General features: G+C 45.4%; 1 protein-coding gene across 6 annotated transcripts in view; it reads right to left on the bottom strand.

The window, feature by feature from the left end:
- Kcnj1 (potassium inwardly-rectifying channel, subfamily J, member 1) overlaps positions 1-14,605 on the bottom strand; it is a 51,895-nt gene that overhangs the window by 19,308 nt on the left and 17,982 nt on the right. For 2 of the 6 annotated variants that reach the window (NM_001309299.1, NM_001309297.1), the window contains exon 1: positions 9,250-9,417. The exons of 2 other annotated variants lie outside the window; for them this stretch is intronic. The gene's annotated coding sequence lies outside the window, so the exon portion shown is untranslated. Of the gene's footprint in view, positions 1-9,249; positions 9,430-14,605 lie in introns of those variants that run through there. 2 more of the 6 variants (XM_063264898.1, XM_063264897.1) reach the window with 2 other exon arrangements.

Raw genomic sequence — 14,605 nt, 5'->3', positions numbered from 1 at the left:
TAAACTACCATACCATAGTCATGATGTAATTATTGGGCGGATAATTAAATGTGTCACTAAAATGTCTCCCTCCCTAGCTCTCTCTCATAGACCTGAAGGCTGGCAGTACATTCTCTACAAGTGGCCCTCTCACACATGACTAAAGTCCCACTGTTGTCCATTGTCGTTGTGGACTTGATCCCTCCTTGGCTGGGCACTACTGCAGGAGGAAGGAGCAGGCACTTGGTGAGTGACTTCCTATGATGTACCAGAAACTGAGCTTAGTAGTAATTACTTATTCAGGCCTCACAGGGATGACCTGATGTAGGTATGTTCAACTGTGTTTTACAAGGGAGGGAACTGAGGTTTAGTGGGTGACTGTGGCTGATTGGCACACTCACTGGGGACCTAATCTAGAACCTGCACTACTCTGTGACTAAGCTCCAAGTCCTCCCACCCACCTCACGTACCCACCCCCTAATAATACCACTCCTCCTTCCAGAGAGGTTAAATAGCTCCTAGGAGGCAGAGGATAGAATCTTAGACCCCAACCTCTTGTCCAAATACAAGTTTCCTCAGTATTTGGCCAACAATTTAACCAATAAAATAAGTGAATTCTAACATCTACAATGGAGTCAGGGAGGCAGGGAAACCTGAGAAAGACTGGTCCTTCGTATCTCTCCTGTCTTCCTTTCCCATGCTCTCTGATGCCCTCTCTGTTTTCACTGGAAGCCTGTCATATGCATGGAACCCTGCTAAGAACTGAGAGAGAGCATCCTTTCACAGGCCTGGTATTTGGGGAGGAAGAGAGAACTGGACAGATTAAAAGTGACCCAATAAACACTGTGATGATAAATTGTGAGAAGGACTAAGGAATACACATTAACAAGAAGTGGCCCAGAGAAGACCAGTAAGTGGGCATGGCATTTGCCTGTGTGTATTTCCTCCAGGAAAGGAGCCAGTGGGAGATCTCAAGTCACACCCACGAGGTTGTAAGAAATTCTGTATGCCTCTTGTTGCTTCCCTCCCCCTCCTCCTCCCCCTCCTCCTCCTCCTCCCCCTCCTCCTCCTCCCCCTCCTCCTCCTCCTCCCCCTCCTCCTCCTCCTCCTCCCCCTCCTCCTCTTCCTCCTAACCACCACCACCACCACCATCATCATCATCATCATCACCACCACCACCATCATGTCTCCTCTGTTCTACCTCTGGGTCCTAGAAAACAGAATTTGCTTTAATGGAATATCAGGAGGGAGTCTCTGGTCCTAAAGACAGTTTTGTTAAATTTCCTTCTGATATCAGAAACAGAGTAAAGAATCTGCCTCAGAGAAAGTTCTGCTCCTAAATGGAAGTGGGGTCTGCTCAAGTGCATCTGCTACTCTTACAGAGGACCTAAATCCCATCTTCATCTTCATCAGGAGTCACACAACCACCTAAACAGCAGTTCCAGGGGATCCAAAACACCCTTCTACCCCCAAGGACACACACACATACAGGTAGCATGCACTCATGCAGACAAACATGCACATACACAGACATTTGAAAAATAAATTCTTAAAATAAAATTTAAAAAGTGGAAGGGTCTCCTTTGGGTCAATGGTTGTCAGTTTGACTTGATTTGTTGGAGGTGGCATAGTGTTTCCTGTCTTTTAAGTGCATAGATAATGAGCCAGGCATAGTAGCACATGCCTTTAGTCCCAGCACTTGAGAGGGAGAAACAGGTAGATCTTTGTGAGTTCAAAGACAACCTGGTCTAAGCAGAGAGTTCCAGGACAACCAAGAATTCGCAGAGAGACCAACCACCCTGCATCTTATAAAATGGGGGGAAGTGTGCAAACAGTGTAGCATCTCACCTCCCTATACGTCTCTTTTAATGTTATATTTTCACCTCGGGGAATACACAGGAACTGCTTTGGGTGCTATCAGGTATCTGGAATCAATAATTATATATTAAACTATTCTATTTTTCATAGTTAATTAATGTTCTCATAATAATGTTTACATCTGTTGTTGTAAAATTATATTAAAATGGTGTCTTTTACCCCCTCTAGATCTGGCACCACAGTGCCCCAAGATATCTGCTAGATATCTTGCCAGAAACACACATCCCAACTCAGCGGCAGCCCAGTGTCTCTGCCGCCACACACTCTCCCAAAGTCTAATCGCCACAAGAAAGAATACACAACCCAATAACCTCTGATCCAATTGATAAGATATAATTGCCCACCTAAACATACAAAGCCCTGGACACATCCACCCTTTAACATTCGTAACAACCTGCAAATGTACAGGGTGGAATCTTAACATAAGTCTCCATGTTCTCTCGGCAGCTTCTCTGCCAGTCTCCTCCAGTCTCCTGTCCTTTCCGTTCCAGTCTCCTCCTCTTCCCTCAAACTTTTCTCCCACCCATCCTTCCTTCTCATCCAATGACAGGCCTCATTCTATCTTGTACCTGCCTCACCTGTATGACATCATCCCACATACATCTTTTTAAGAAAGCTCATAATTTTGTGAGATATGTCACAAACTCTAAATTTTAGGATCATTTGAGAAAAGTGGTAGGACCTGTTCTATTGAAGATCTGGAAAAGAGAATGACTGTTGGGTTAGACAGCACTCAGAGTCCCCAACCCACTCTTGGAGGGGATGGATGCAGGCAGGATAAGCTTCAGTCCCATTAAATGTGTCTAGATGTGGTGCACTGGGATTTTACTTCTGGAGGTGGCGAGATTATCAAAGGTTTCAGTATCTTGGTTTAATAGAATAATACTCCAAGGAGGGGGCACTCCAAGATCAGGGCCATCTTATTTAAAGACAGTGATGGTTTCTGGATTAGTTTTACAAGAAGGGCATAAATGTGAGTCTTTTCTGCAAAAAATGAAAGCGCATACATAAGGTAGCTTAGAACACTTGCTAGTCATTTACCAGAAGAGTCCAGTTGTAAAACAGCTGTAGGGTCGATGTTATCTTATTCTGGCTATCTATGCTTTCCAACCCATCAAGCATGTCGTTCAGTCATATGATCTCACATTCTTTAAAAAAATATTTTCCACCTTAAGGCTGTTGATCAATTCTGTTTTAATCATAAAGAATCCATGATCCGCATGGATTGGAAGTGAAGAGGAGTTTGCATCAAAGAAAGCACAAAGAGCAAACACTGAGGCCTTTGTGCTTTTGAGTCAGGACCCACATCTGCAGTAGAGTGCACTGCTGATTTGAGAGTTATTTTGGCAAGAACTGAGGCCCAAAATCTTGTTGGAAGTTGAGGCGACATTCTGTCCCAAAACCCAAAGAGGCCTTTAGTCAACAAGACCAGAACCCTCTGGTCATTCTGATGTGCAGGGATCAAGCTTTGTCTTTGAGTCTCTAGAAAAGACAAGGTATGAGCTCCTAACTCAGGCGTGGCTCTCCTTTCCTATATTTAAATATCAGGGACGATCTAGACAAGACCCAGAAAGAGGCCTATATTTTGACACGGAATACATAGAAAACCGTTAAGTTCCCTTTAGAACACAGTAAAATAGATTAGGTAATATTATGTATGTAAAAAATGTTTCAAAAACATAAAACCCCCGTACCATGAAGATCTGGTATTAAGTTACAGAAAAACAAAACAAAACAAAAAAAAAAAAACCACTGACTTTGTCAGCTGGTAATAGAAACATCCAGAAAACATTCAAGAGGTACAACATAGCCACTCCTTTTTGGTAAGAGACCCCTGAGTTAGATTAGTGTGGAGACAGCAAGGTGCATTTGGAGCAAGAACTGATGAGCCGAGGAGTGTTATCATAGGAAAAGAGAAAAGACCCTGTAGCCAGGCACAGAAGTGCATTCACAGAAGGGAGCTGTGGACAGAAAGAATGGCCTCAGCCCAAGAGAAGGGAGTCCAGGCCTTAACACCAAAGACAAGGAAAATCCCATGTAACCAAGCAAAAACTCCAAAGACAGGGTCTCATTCTGCACCATTTGGCTCCCCACCCCATATTTCCTTAGATGAATTTGAAAGATACTCAAGCGTAGTGTGTGGGACACAGGCTTTACTTCAGGTGGTGGCAGAGTTTAATCAAATGAAGCACTCCCGAGAGAGTAAGCCATGATGAAAGTGACACTGCTCAGATTCATGCTAGAAAGTAGCTTTATACTCCTTTGAGTATCTCGGGCAGCTTTCTGTGGAGTGGGTTTTTCTAGGTGATTGGCAGGAAAGGGACTAACGTAGGTAATGTTTTGCAGAAACGTCGGAATATCACACCTGAACCTGAGGTAGAAGTTAGAGCTCAGATTCCATTCTTCGAGCCGGCAGTCAGTTCTGTTGGTGGGCTTCAACAAATCCTCCAAGATCCAGCTCTTCATATAGTAGTTTAAATCTTTATGGGATAATCGGGATACTTCTATTTCTAGTGTTACCAGAGAAACATGGGGTGAGGAGGTGGGTCCATCCTCAATGTCTTCCAAGTCTGTGAATATCTAGCTAGCTACCTAACATTGGCAGCCCTCATGCCTGACACCCTCTCTATGTTTCCAATGAGATAGAAAATTTCACAGAGCAGAACTGTCTTCATGCTTTGCCCAGGCCAACAGGGCATGGTTTCCTGAGGGCCTTCTAACATGACCTTATGTCATTGTCTGTACCTTACCTCTGAACACAATCAAACTCTATACTCAGTGCATCATTGTTGATAGCTCAGATCCCCCCAATAACATCAGAATAAAAGGTTGACTGTTCAGATAAGCATGAGGCCGGATCCTCTAATCTCTCTGAACATCTCATCATTGGACTCGACTCCATGGGTCCAAATTTTATGCACATTTTTTCCATGAGACACTAGTAGCAGTCATTCACATTTGCCAAGTTCACTTTTCAAGGGCAAATGGCTGCTTTGGAAAGAGCCAGAAAGCTCCCAAGAATTTAATCAAGGGCAACGAACCGTGAGACTTCCCTTAGGGGCAGTCACCTGAGAGAACTTTGCTTGCCCCAATTCGGCAAAAATAAAACACCATATTAACCTGTTGCTTTCAAATAGTGCTTGGCACATATTTAAATCATCTCTCTGAGGATCAGGTGGTACACTGATATACACCCATTAACGCAATTCCTGAATCTGAGCCAAAAAACCACAGGGTTGGTGCAATCAGAGGAGAGGGCGACACACTCAGAAAAGTCTAAGTGTCCGGTACTTTGTCTTAGAGAACTGAACAAGAATCTGTTCTCAGAAGCAAAGGTGGTCCCCATGGATCTTAGAAGTCTACAAGGCTTGCAAGCATCCTGAATGCAGAATGGAGAACAGAGCAAACAGCCATTCCTCCATGCAGAACAGAGAACAGAGTAGACAGCCATTCATTCCAGGCTCACTGTCTCCTGGGAGTGATGAAGTTATTGATCTCAGGCTTTGCTGGGAGAATTCAGACTCTATCTTTTTCTTGTGGCCTGTGAGCAAGTTCCCACCATACTTTGGGGCCTGAGTCTCTTCTTCCGTCTCATGGATAGGCCGGGCTCAATGATTTAAGGCGGTGTTCTTGACCTGCTTATGACAGGAAGCAGCGAAGAGCACTTACTGGCGTTTTGAGGAGCAATTGAGTGAGGCCCAGTGTTTTAGGGTTCTCAGTACGTCTGAGGTTGCCCATCACTTGCATCGTCCTTGAGCTCTTGCTGTTATTCCTAAGATGCCTATTATTTTGGATTCCTCGTGCCTATGAGTAGGTGTGTCTATGAGTAGGTTTGTCTACATGAGTCCAGGTGCCCCTTGGAGGCCAGGGGCTAAGTCCCTCTGGGACTAGAGTTACGGGAAGCTGTGAGTCATCCAGTGGATTCTGGGAACTAAACTTAGAATCTCTAACAGAAGCGGTGCAAGCTCTTACCACTGGGCCCTCCCTCCCGTTCATTGATGCTACCTCTTTACAAAGCTTCGGGAGTTCTGTAGATCAGTCTTGCTCCCTTCCCTGCTTGCTGGAAGATCCTAAGAAGGCCATGGGAGGACTTGGATACTGCCTCTAATTTCCTTCCATAATAGCCACAATACGGACGGCTCAGACTCTCCTGGGCTGGAGCATGGAATTCGTGCCAGGACTCCCATGACCTAAGTCAACTTTCAACTACTGTTGACTTTTCCAAGACTCTTCCACGCAGCTTGTCTCCTCTCCTCCTTTTTGTCCTTTGAAGATTTTGCTTGTTCATGTTCAGTTTTGTTTTTCTAGGGTCCACACCCTGCCTTTCCACTTTCAGTGTCCATTACCCAGAAAGCCATCCTTTACCCTTCCGAGCAGAGCTAACGTTCATGAATCATGCATGTTCCAGGAGACAGAATAGACAGGGGAGAATCCCCAGTACTCCCCACAGTCCGTGCTACCTTTTCTCAACCCATCAGGAGGGGATGACTTATCTGAAAAGACAGAATTGGGCCTTGATGTGAGGACTGAAGAAAAGCAGGAACATACAATCAATCTTCATTAAAGGCCTGGGTTTGCCTTTTCTTAGATATTACAGAAGCTAAGTCAGAGTCACTATGGGTTTCTGACAGGACCTTAAGTGTTAGTTTAGCTTGAGAGATGAAGGTCCTGAGGAAGCTGACTTGGAATACACTCACTTGGTGCTGACTTGGAATAGGTAGGTTTAGTAACAGAAGAGCCTCTATCACTCGGCAATTGTGCTGTGAGTCCTGGCATTGTCTCAACCTTAGACTCATTGCTGTGTCCACTGAGGGATCGGTCCTCTGAAGCCAAACTGACTCTACATCCACCACAACACCTCATTTCAGCCGCAAGCACCCAGGAGAAAAGAGACCAGCTGCAGCTTCTCCCCAGACAACCTTGCATTTCAGAGATGTGCACTAGACAAGAGGCATCAGCAAGGCAAGTCCACTGACTGACATGTCTGTCACTTCATCACTCTGAGGCTGCAGCCCAGATGGAGGTGTGAAGATTAAGTGTAAGGAAAATGCACCTTGCCATTCAAAGTCTGCTCACTTATTGGGTGAACCCTTGGGGACCTTGCCAGGTCTCCGGATTTACTTCATTCTTCCCTGTGCCCTGCTAGAGCTGATCAGGAACTAGATCGCAGGGATTCTGCTTCTTAGTGACCTCCTACCTCTTTCCCAGTCCACCTTGCACTCAAAGCCTCCTTTGCACAAGGAGACTAAGCTCTTAACCTCATCGCCTCATGTGAGGCCTTTTGTCCCACTGAATGCCAGTGGCTGAAATGCCAGTGCTAGGAGTCCCTGTGGCTTCTCTTCTCTTGCATTACCCATCCACTTTCACCCCTACCCCGCTGCCACTGGCTTAATGCACCCTGCATGTGTCATGCCTATATACCTTGTGAATAATATTTCCTTATTCTAGAATATTCTTTCTCTTACCCCAGTAAGAGAAATCCTGTCTACCTAAGGCTTTTAGGATAATGCTATTTTTGAAGTCTTCTATTAACAAAGTACAGTGTGCTATACTTGCACTCAGCCATGATTCTGTGAGTGCCCTGCTCTGTGGAAGCCCAGGCTTCACATACCACATCAGGAGCCTAGACTGTAAATGCCAGGTCCCTACAGCAAGGCTGCCGGTGGCATGCATTTGTCTACCCATGCCGTGTTGTCCCAGAATGCATGATTCCCAGAGCATTCTAAGTTTGCTTATTGTATGTTTATTGAAACACATAGGAAGATTTAAAGGACAGCAGCCATGATGTTAATAAGTATAAGAACGAAGAAAAGACAAGTGTCATCGAAAGTATGCTGATTATAGAGAAAGAGAACTCTAGCGTGGGTTACGGGAGGATCAAAGCACTGGTACATATAAGTCATCCCAGAGAAAGTTCTGTAAAGAGAGGTTGGGATGTTGTCTGTCCATAGAAATCCTTCAGCAAAGGCAAAACAAGTGAGTCACAGCTGGATTTGTGGGAAATCACCACGCTGTGAAAAGGCCCAAGAGAGATTTGTAACCTGGTACCAAAAACACCTGGCAGAGAAAAGGCGAGGGACATGCATGGGGGACTCTGATTCAGCTCTCCAGAGCACAGCATGTGTGGCCGTGGTAAGTATCTTACATTACGATGGCTTTCAAGAATCAGACAAAGCAAACCAAAAGCCACCCACAGCATCAAGGTCCAAGACTCTGTCGTGAGCAATTTGTGCTCTCTGCTTCTTTACGAGTTCAGTCTTCAGTCTGAAAAGACTTGATCACTTCCTTGTGTGGAAGGAAACCCATCTCCATGAATTGAGTGTCAGAGAAAAGAAAATGAGAGGAAAAACAAACTTGGAATGACTGCTGTTTTCCCAGATAATCCTATCCATTGTGGCTTGAGAATCTGCAGTTGATTGACTGCATGGGAAGACAGTCACATAACCTATCACATAGGACGGAGCAGAGGGCCAATGAGAAACCTCAGCACCTCCTCCCTCGGTACTGGACCCTCCTCTAGCACAGAAGTGTCTCGGGGAGCACTTGCCTACCTTCGCTTCCTTCCGTACTCACTGTGCTCTGCTCTAAGTGTTGTAGGTTACCCTTTGTCTAAACATTGATTACAGAGGGCCACCTTCTTTTGAGTAGGTATGAACAGAATCTGTTAGAGACAGATATTTGGAGAAGGACCTCCAGTCCTTTCAGAGTGTAGAGAACCAGTTGGTACCGTTACCACCAAGAACATTTGTCAGAACAATATTTTGGGAGCTGAACAAAAAATGACCGATCTTGGGGTTGGGGATTTAGCTCAGCGGTAGAGCACTTGTCTAGCAAGTACAAGGCCCTGGGTTCGGTCCCCAGCGCCAAAAAAAAAAGAAAAAAAAAAAAGACCGATCTAAATGCCTGTACTGAAAATGATCCATGAAATGTTACCTAGGAAAACGAAGCACTTGCCTGAGACAAAATATCGTATAACTTGCAATTTCCTTGGCTACACTAGACTTCAACAGAACCTTTATCCTCTGCCTTCAAGGCCGAGAAGGTCAAGGGAAGTTCTACTATTAAACAAGGTGCTGCTATCAGGATGTTCAGAGGCAGCCCCGTGCTCATCCTACAGCCAAGAGAAGACAGTGCACTGGAGTGATGCAATCACACACAACCTTCCAAGCCTGAGAGCTGTGAAGTGGCCAAGGGAAGGCAGAATGTGTAATCCTTCTACTAATCCACCTACAACCAGCAGATCAAAGGCAAGAGGTGATTTAAAACCACACTCATCCCTAAAGCAGGAAGGGACAGATCTGTCTAGATTACAGGCAGGGAAAAAAAGATTAAGCTTGCATGAGAATTAACTACTTTTTCAACAAAGAGGCGATGAGATGGCTCTCCTCTTACCTCATGGATTGCTGGGGTAAATGTGAAGACAAACGTTCATTTTCTTGGTCCCCAAGAAAGCAGTCGGGTGCTTGCACCTTTGATTCAAGAGTTTGGATGCCCCAGCTAAAGGTGCCCAGTGCCTTGGTTTTTATGTCTGTGGGTCAGCTTAGACTGGCTCCTGACTCATCTATATGCAGCAGTTCTCAAAGAACATGGTTTACTTTATAACCGGATCCAACAAGAGTAGGCGTGGCATTAAATGATTGAGATACACTGAAGGTGTTGAGCTGCCAAGATAATTAAGAGAGACTGGTTTACGGAGCCAGGGCTTGGAACCAGAAGGAAGGCTTTCTTGTGTGACAGTGTCCACATCACATAAGTGAATATACAGGGGCCAGGATGCTTCAAAGTGGGAATTCATGGTCCTCAGGGAGCCCCTCCAAAGTGTCACCTGCTTGGTGACTCACTCAGCTATCCTAGAAGGTTGGGCCAACCTGACCTTCCAATGGTCCTTCTTTGTCACTACAGTAATATGGCAATGTGGTCTTTATAGCAAGGAGATAGTTGGTAGGTTTGAGACCCCATCCACCAACTTCTGCCTGAGGCAAGTTACATAGTATTGCCTAAGCTTAGAAGTCTGTACTATGAAGTGAGTGAGATAATATAGGAAGTGCATTGGTATAAGTGTGCCCCTACCCTCTATAGTCACCCAGACATCAATCCTAGATCATTTCTAAGTTGTTGTTCTAGGTGCCCCCTTTAGGCTGCAATGTCCTTTCTGAACACTTCACCACTGATCACCATCAGAAGCATGGGAAAGCCACCATTGTGCAGGAGAAACAGTGTCTCATCACCTGACAACATGGAAACACCAGCCTCCACTCAGAAGTAGAAGCAAGGAAACAAGCAGAAGGTCTGAGAAGGACCTCAGCTTGAAGGTCCTTCTCAGGTGCTGTGTCAACGGCTCTGACACCATAGCTACTGTAGAGCAGTTTCTTCCATATTGAAATATTCCACTGAGAAAAACAGATGTTCACAAAGAGAACTGCAAGATTCACAAGGCCCCTCCTCAGAACATTGTAGATGGAAAACAGGAGACTTCGGTGATGTAGCTTTCGCCATGTTGATGATGTTGGTGATGAGCTGTCAATCAGAGTGGGCTTTTTGGCAGTACAGCTACCCAAGTCACCTACACTTCTATAAGCAAGCTTCATCTGCCCTCCTGTAAATAACTCCAATACCCACGTTGGTTCACCAAGATAGACTTGAGTGAAATTGTTTTCTTTTGTCTGTCACCAGTGTCCTTTCAGGGTTAAACATGTATCCCCAGAAACTGCCTTAAAGAGCAGAACTGACACAGGATGATGTTTACAACAGGGATGAAATGAAAACTGATCCAGAAATCGATGGGTGAAGGGTATCAGCCTTCAAATACTTACGTGTCAAAGATTAGGAACAATAATGTAGTAGCTTGATGTGATCTTCCATGTCGAGGTGTATTTGATTACGTGATCATCGTAAAAGGCGGAGCCTGCAAGGGGTGGTGAAGTCATGAGGGCAAAGCCCTCAAGGATGGCATCCTGACCTTTGTAGGAGAACGAGGTGGAGTGGGTACATGCTTTGTTGCTACAAGGACAGGGTATCCATCTGCTTACTGCCTTCAGGCCTTCTACAGTGTGAAGACGCAATGTTGAAGGAGCCATCTTGAAGAGGTAGACTAGACACTCGTAAGACACAGAATCTCCCATTGGGCCAATCTTGGGCTTTCCACCCTTTAGAACTGTAGAAATAAGTGCCTGTTGTTTGCGAATTACCCAGCTCTTGTGTTTTATAGAAACCCAAGCAAAGACACAGCTGTAAGTAAAGCCACTTCTGCCCTCATTTCCCCTGTTAAGTTCAATATGAAACGTTTCCCAGGGAGCAGTGGTATGACCCAGAAGAAAACAGGAGCAGACACTCAAAGCTCTCCCCAAGTGTAGACTTTCCCGCAACACAAACTTTCCTGTGAGTACTCCAATCCCCAGCAGTGAGGCCCTGCCCCTACGTTCATGCCTTCTCTTTACTCCGTCCCTCAGAGTGGGGCTCTCTTCTTCATTGTTAGATCTCCCCAACCCCAACCAATGAAATATCCCCGAAGCCCAGGCTGACCCCCAACCCGAGTCCAAGCAGTCTAAGCTCCCCAAGTTTAGATGTAGAGCCCCTGGAAACAACCCTTAAAGACCTCCAAATGCAAGTGGAGCCATGCTCAAGACCATGCCCTTGACACAGTATAGCAGGACACTAAAGAGAAGCCTTTCATGGCCATATGGCTCTTCTTCAGTCTCTTCAGTGGTCCAGGATACTTCCACCAACCCTCCTCCCCCTCTCCTTCATTCAGTCTTTGGTTACTTCAGGCCACTTTTCACTCACATGGGCAATATCCCCTAACGAATCCCTTACTCCATTAATCTCATCTTATGGTCTGTTTTTAGGAGAACTTGGAAACAGGTATACTGGGCTGTTCAGACAAGACAAGGACTATCACAGAGCACGACAAGAGAGCCACTGGGGTCCCACAGAATATCTCAGGGAAGGAGATCTCATGATCCACCATGCCAGGCAGTAACTTCATGAGCCCACGCTATGCCTGTTTGCCCCTGTGAATTATGGGTCTGCCTTTTCATCTTCCCAGACACCCAGCAGATGACTGTGGCAAGGCAAACATGTATACAAACACATAGAGCTCAAAGATAAACAGTGCTTATCAGACATGAAGAATAAGCCCCAAGTGAGGGAAATAAATGTTTTCTTAACTGCCTCATTTACTCGCTAGGCAGGTGCCTCTTGCACAACAGCACCAGATTGTCTCATTAACATGCTGACCAGGTATTGACCTTAACTTTGTCCACGGCACTCTTGTCCTCTACATTCAAAACTGGGCCCCTTTGCACCTGCAGGGAATGACAAAGAAACCTGTTGCCAAGCAACGGAAGAGGGCAGGGCCCATGCATCCTCCCAATTCCACAAATCTTGGTCTAACGAGTAAGTGGAGCTGACTGACCTGATAGATGCCCATGTGACTGAGCTGTCCATCCCTTCTCCCACGGACTCTCTGCTCCTGCTCCAGGCCCCATTTGCCAATTTACCTCTGTCTGTAGCTAGGGAAAAGCTTTGGACTCTATTCCACAGCACTCGGACTCAGAGAGGGGAGGTCTCCTGTCCTCAGAATCTAACCATGCTGTCTCTGCTGATGTGGAAGGGAACTCTTATGTGTCGCCTCACCCCAGCACCTGAATATGGTCAAAGGTAATAAATTTAGAACATTTTTTAAAAATATTGTCCCATAGCCAGTAAATATCCCAACAGAAGTTGTTTGGAGAGACCAAATGCCTTTAGAAGCATCTCTGTGACTTAGGAAAAGTCAGAAAGTCTATTCTTCCAACAAAGGGGAGCAGTGGCAGATTTCTGGGGGCAAGACCTTTGGAGGTGGGAACAGGCAGGAAAAGTCGAGAGGACTTTGCATACCAGGACCAAGCACTGGGCTGGAGGGGGAAGGAGGGGCATGGAAGACAGCCAAGGTGCAGCTGTCAATCCCAGCAAGGTTGTCAAGGTGACTTCCACATGGTCAAAAAGAAGGGAGCCGCTCACAGGACTGTTCAAGGACTCTGCACCCAGCATCACAGTTCATTGTTCGGGGACTCTTGACTTTTACTGATACGTAAACAAAGGAGATAACTGCTTTGGGATACATTCAGTTTGCAAATAAACTGAGATTAAAATGCAGGCCAGCCAGTGGTAAGCAAGCACTCCCAAGGGCTGATTCATGAGGGAATTATCTATGGAGCAGGCAAATGTCCCCCAGTAGGGGGATGGAGTTTTGAGTCTTTGTTCCTCCTCTGACCTAATTCATTAACAATCGCCTGTAACTGTAGACTTTATGGATCTATAAATATTCTATGCAGAATTCATCCTGTGGGTAATCAGGGAATACATTTAGAAGAATCTTAAATTGAAAATATAATAGATTAAACGAATGTGGTTGTTTTAAAGACAAAAGGAGTAAGGAATCCCAAAGGTAGAAAGTTTCAAGGTGTCAGGAAAGAGAGAACAGTTGCCAAGAGGTTTTACAGGGTTTGAGAAGTTGGAGAACAACTGAAGAGAACACAGCTGCAAGTGCTAAGCTTGGGGCCTGTGGACAACAAGTCTGTCAGAGCATAGGCTACAAGCTCCTGGAGCCCAAACCAGAGGGGAAGAAATATAGATACCTCTGAACAGGACTGATATTTGGGGCTAAAAACAGGAATACTGGTTAAAAGTCCTTTTAGAGCTGGGCATGGTAGTATACACCTTTAATCCCAGCACTTAGGAAGTAGAGGGAGACGAATCTGTATGAGTTCAAGGCCAGCCTGATCTACATAGCAAGTTCCAAGAGGGCCACAGCTACTTAAAGAGACCTGTCTTAAGAAGAAAAGGAAAGGAAAGTCTTTAGAAAACAGGTTTCTTAGCCCAGGGCTTGAGGTTTATTCTAGAGAAAGGGTGTGAACTTGGTTTCTTCAGTTACAGCTTAGGGTGGACACAAGGCACTTTACAGTGTAGACCTGATGCTCTGTGCAAATCTGAACTGCCTGATAAGAGGCTCACACCTCCTTCCCCTACTCTGGACTCAAGTGTTAGATCCTGGCCATTGGGAATCCTAAAAAGGAAGCTCTGGGCTGAGAGGAAAAATGTCTCTATTACTGACATCCTGAGGTCTCTCCACCTGGCAGGGTCAAATGCAGCCCCTCCCTTGCTACCTCAATAAATGCCACTCTCTTCAGTTCCAGGCAGCCCAGGGTCATCGGACCCTGAGGAAAGGCTGTAACATAAAAGAGGTCCTGACAAAACCCGGAATAAACAGAGACAAAGCAAAAGGCAAAATAAATTGAGATGATATTATAGATGAGAACAAGTACTGGAAACGAGGGTGGGGGGAAGATGCACCTGGAAATATAAATTCTTAAAGCAGGAAAAAGATGGGAAACATATCAAAGAAAGCTCAGGACAGAAGAGACACCAAAAGAATAGGTTTGATGCAGGAGATTTAGCATCTGAATGATGACAAAATATGGTGCTGTAAATGGCCACCTGCAGATACACACAATAAATCCCATCACAGCTTCTGCTCCAACACTATGGTCCCATGGGCGCTTCTCAGCCATTGTCTGAAGCAGGGACATCAAGATAGGCCAGCTTTTAGAAGGTCTGAGACTCAAGCCAGGGAATCTGGGTCAAAAATGGCAGGCCATAGGTGGTATCCTCTTCAACTTTGCTTCCCTCTCTCCTTCACAAAGGATGTCAAGTTGCCCACCTCATCCTTTGGACTTTCCAAATTCCTCCCCAAATTCTCTTATAGGCA

This window comes from Rattus norvegicus, chromosome 8 (assembly GCF_036323735.1).
Source record: "Rattus norvegicus strain BN/NHsdMcwi chromosome 8, GRCr8, whole genome shotgun sequence".
Lineage (NCBI taxonomy): Eukaryota > Metazoa > Chordata > Mammalia > Rodentia > Muridae > Rattus > Rattus norvegicus.
The sequence above is the reverse complement of the archived record's forward strand: the minus strand, read 5'-3'. Positions and strand labels throughout refer to the sequence as shown.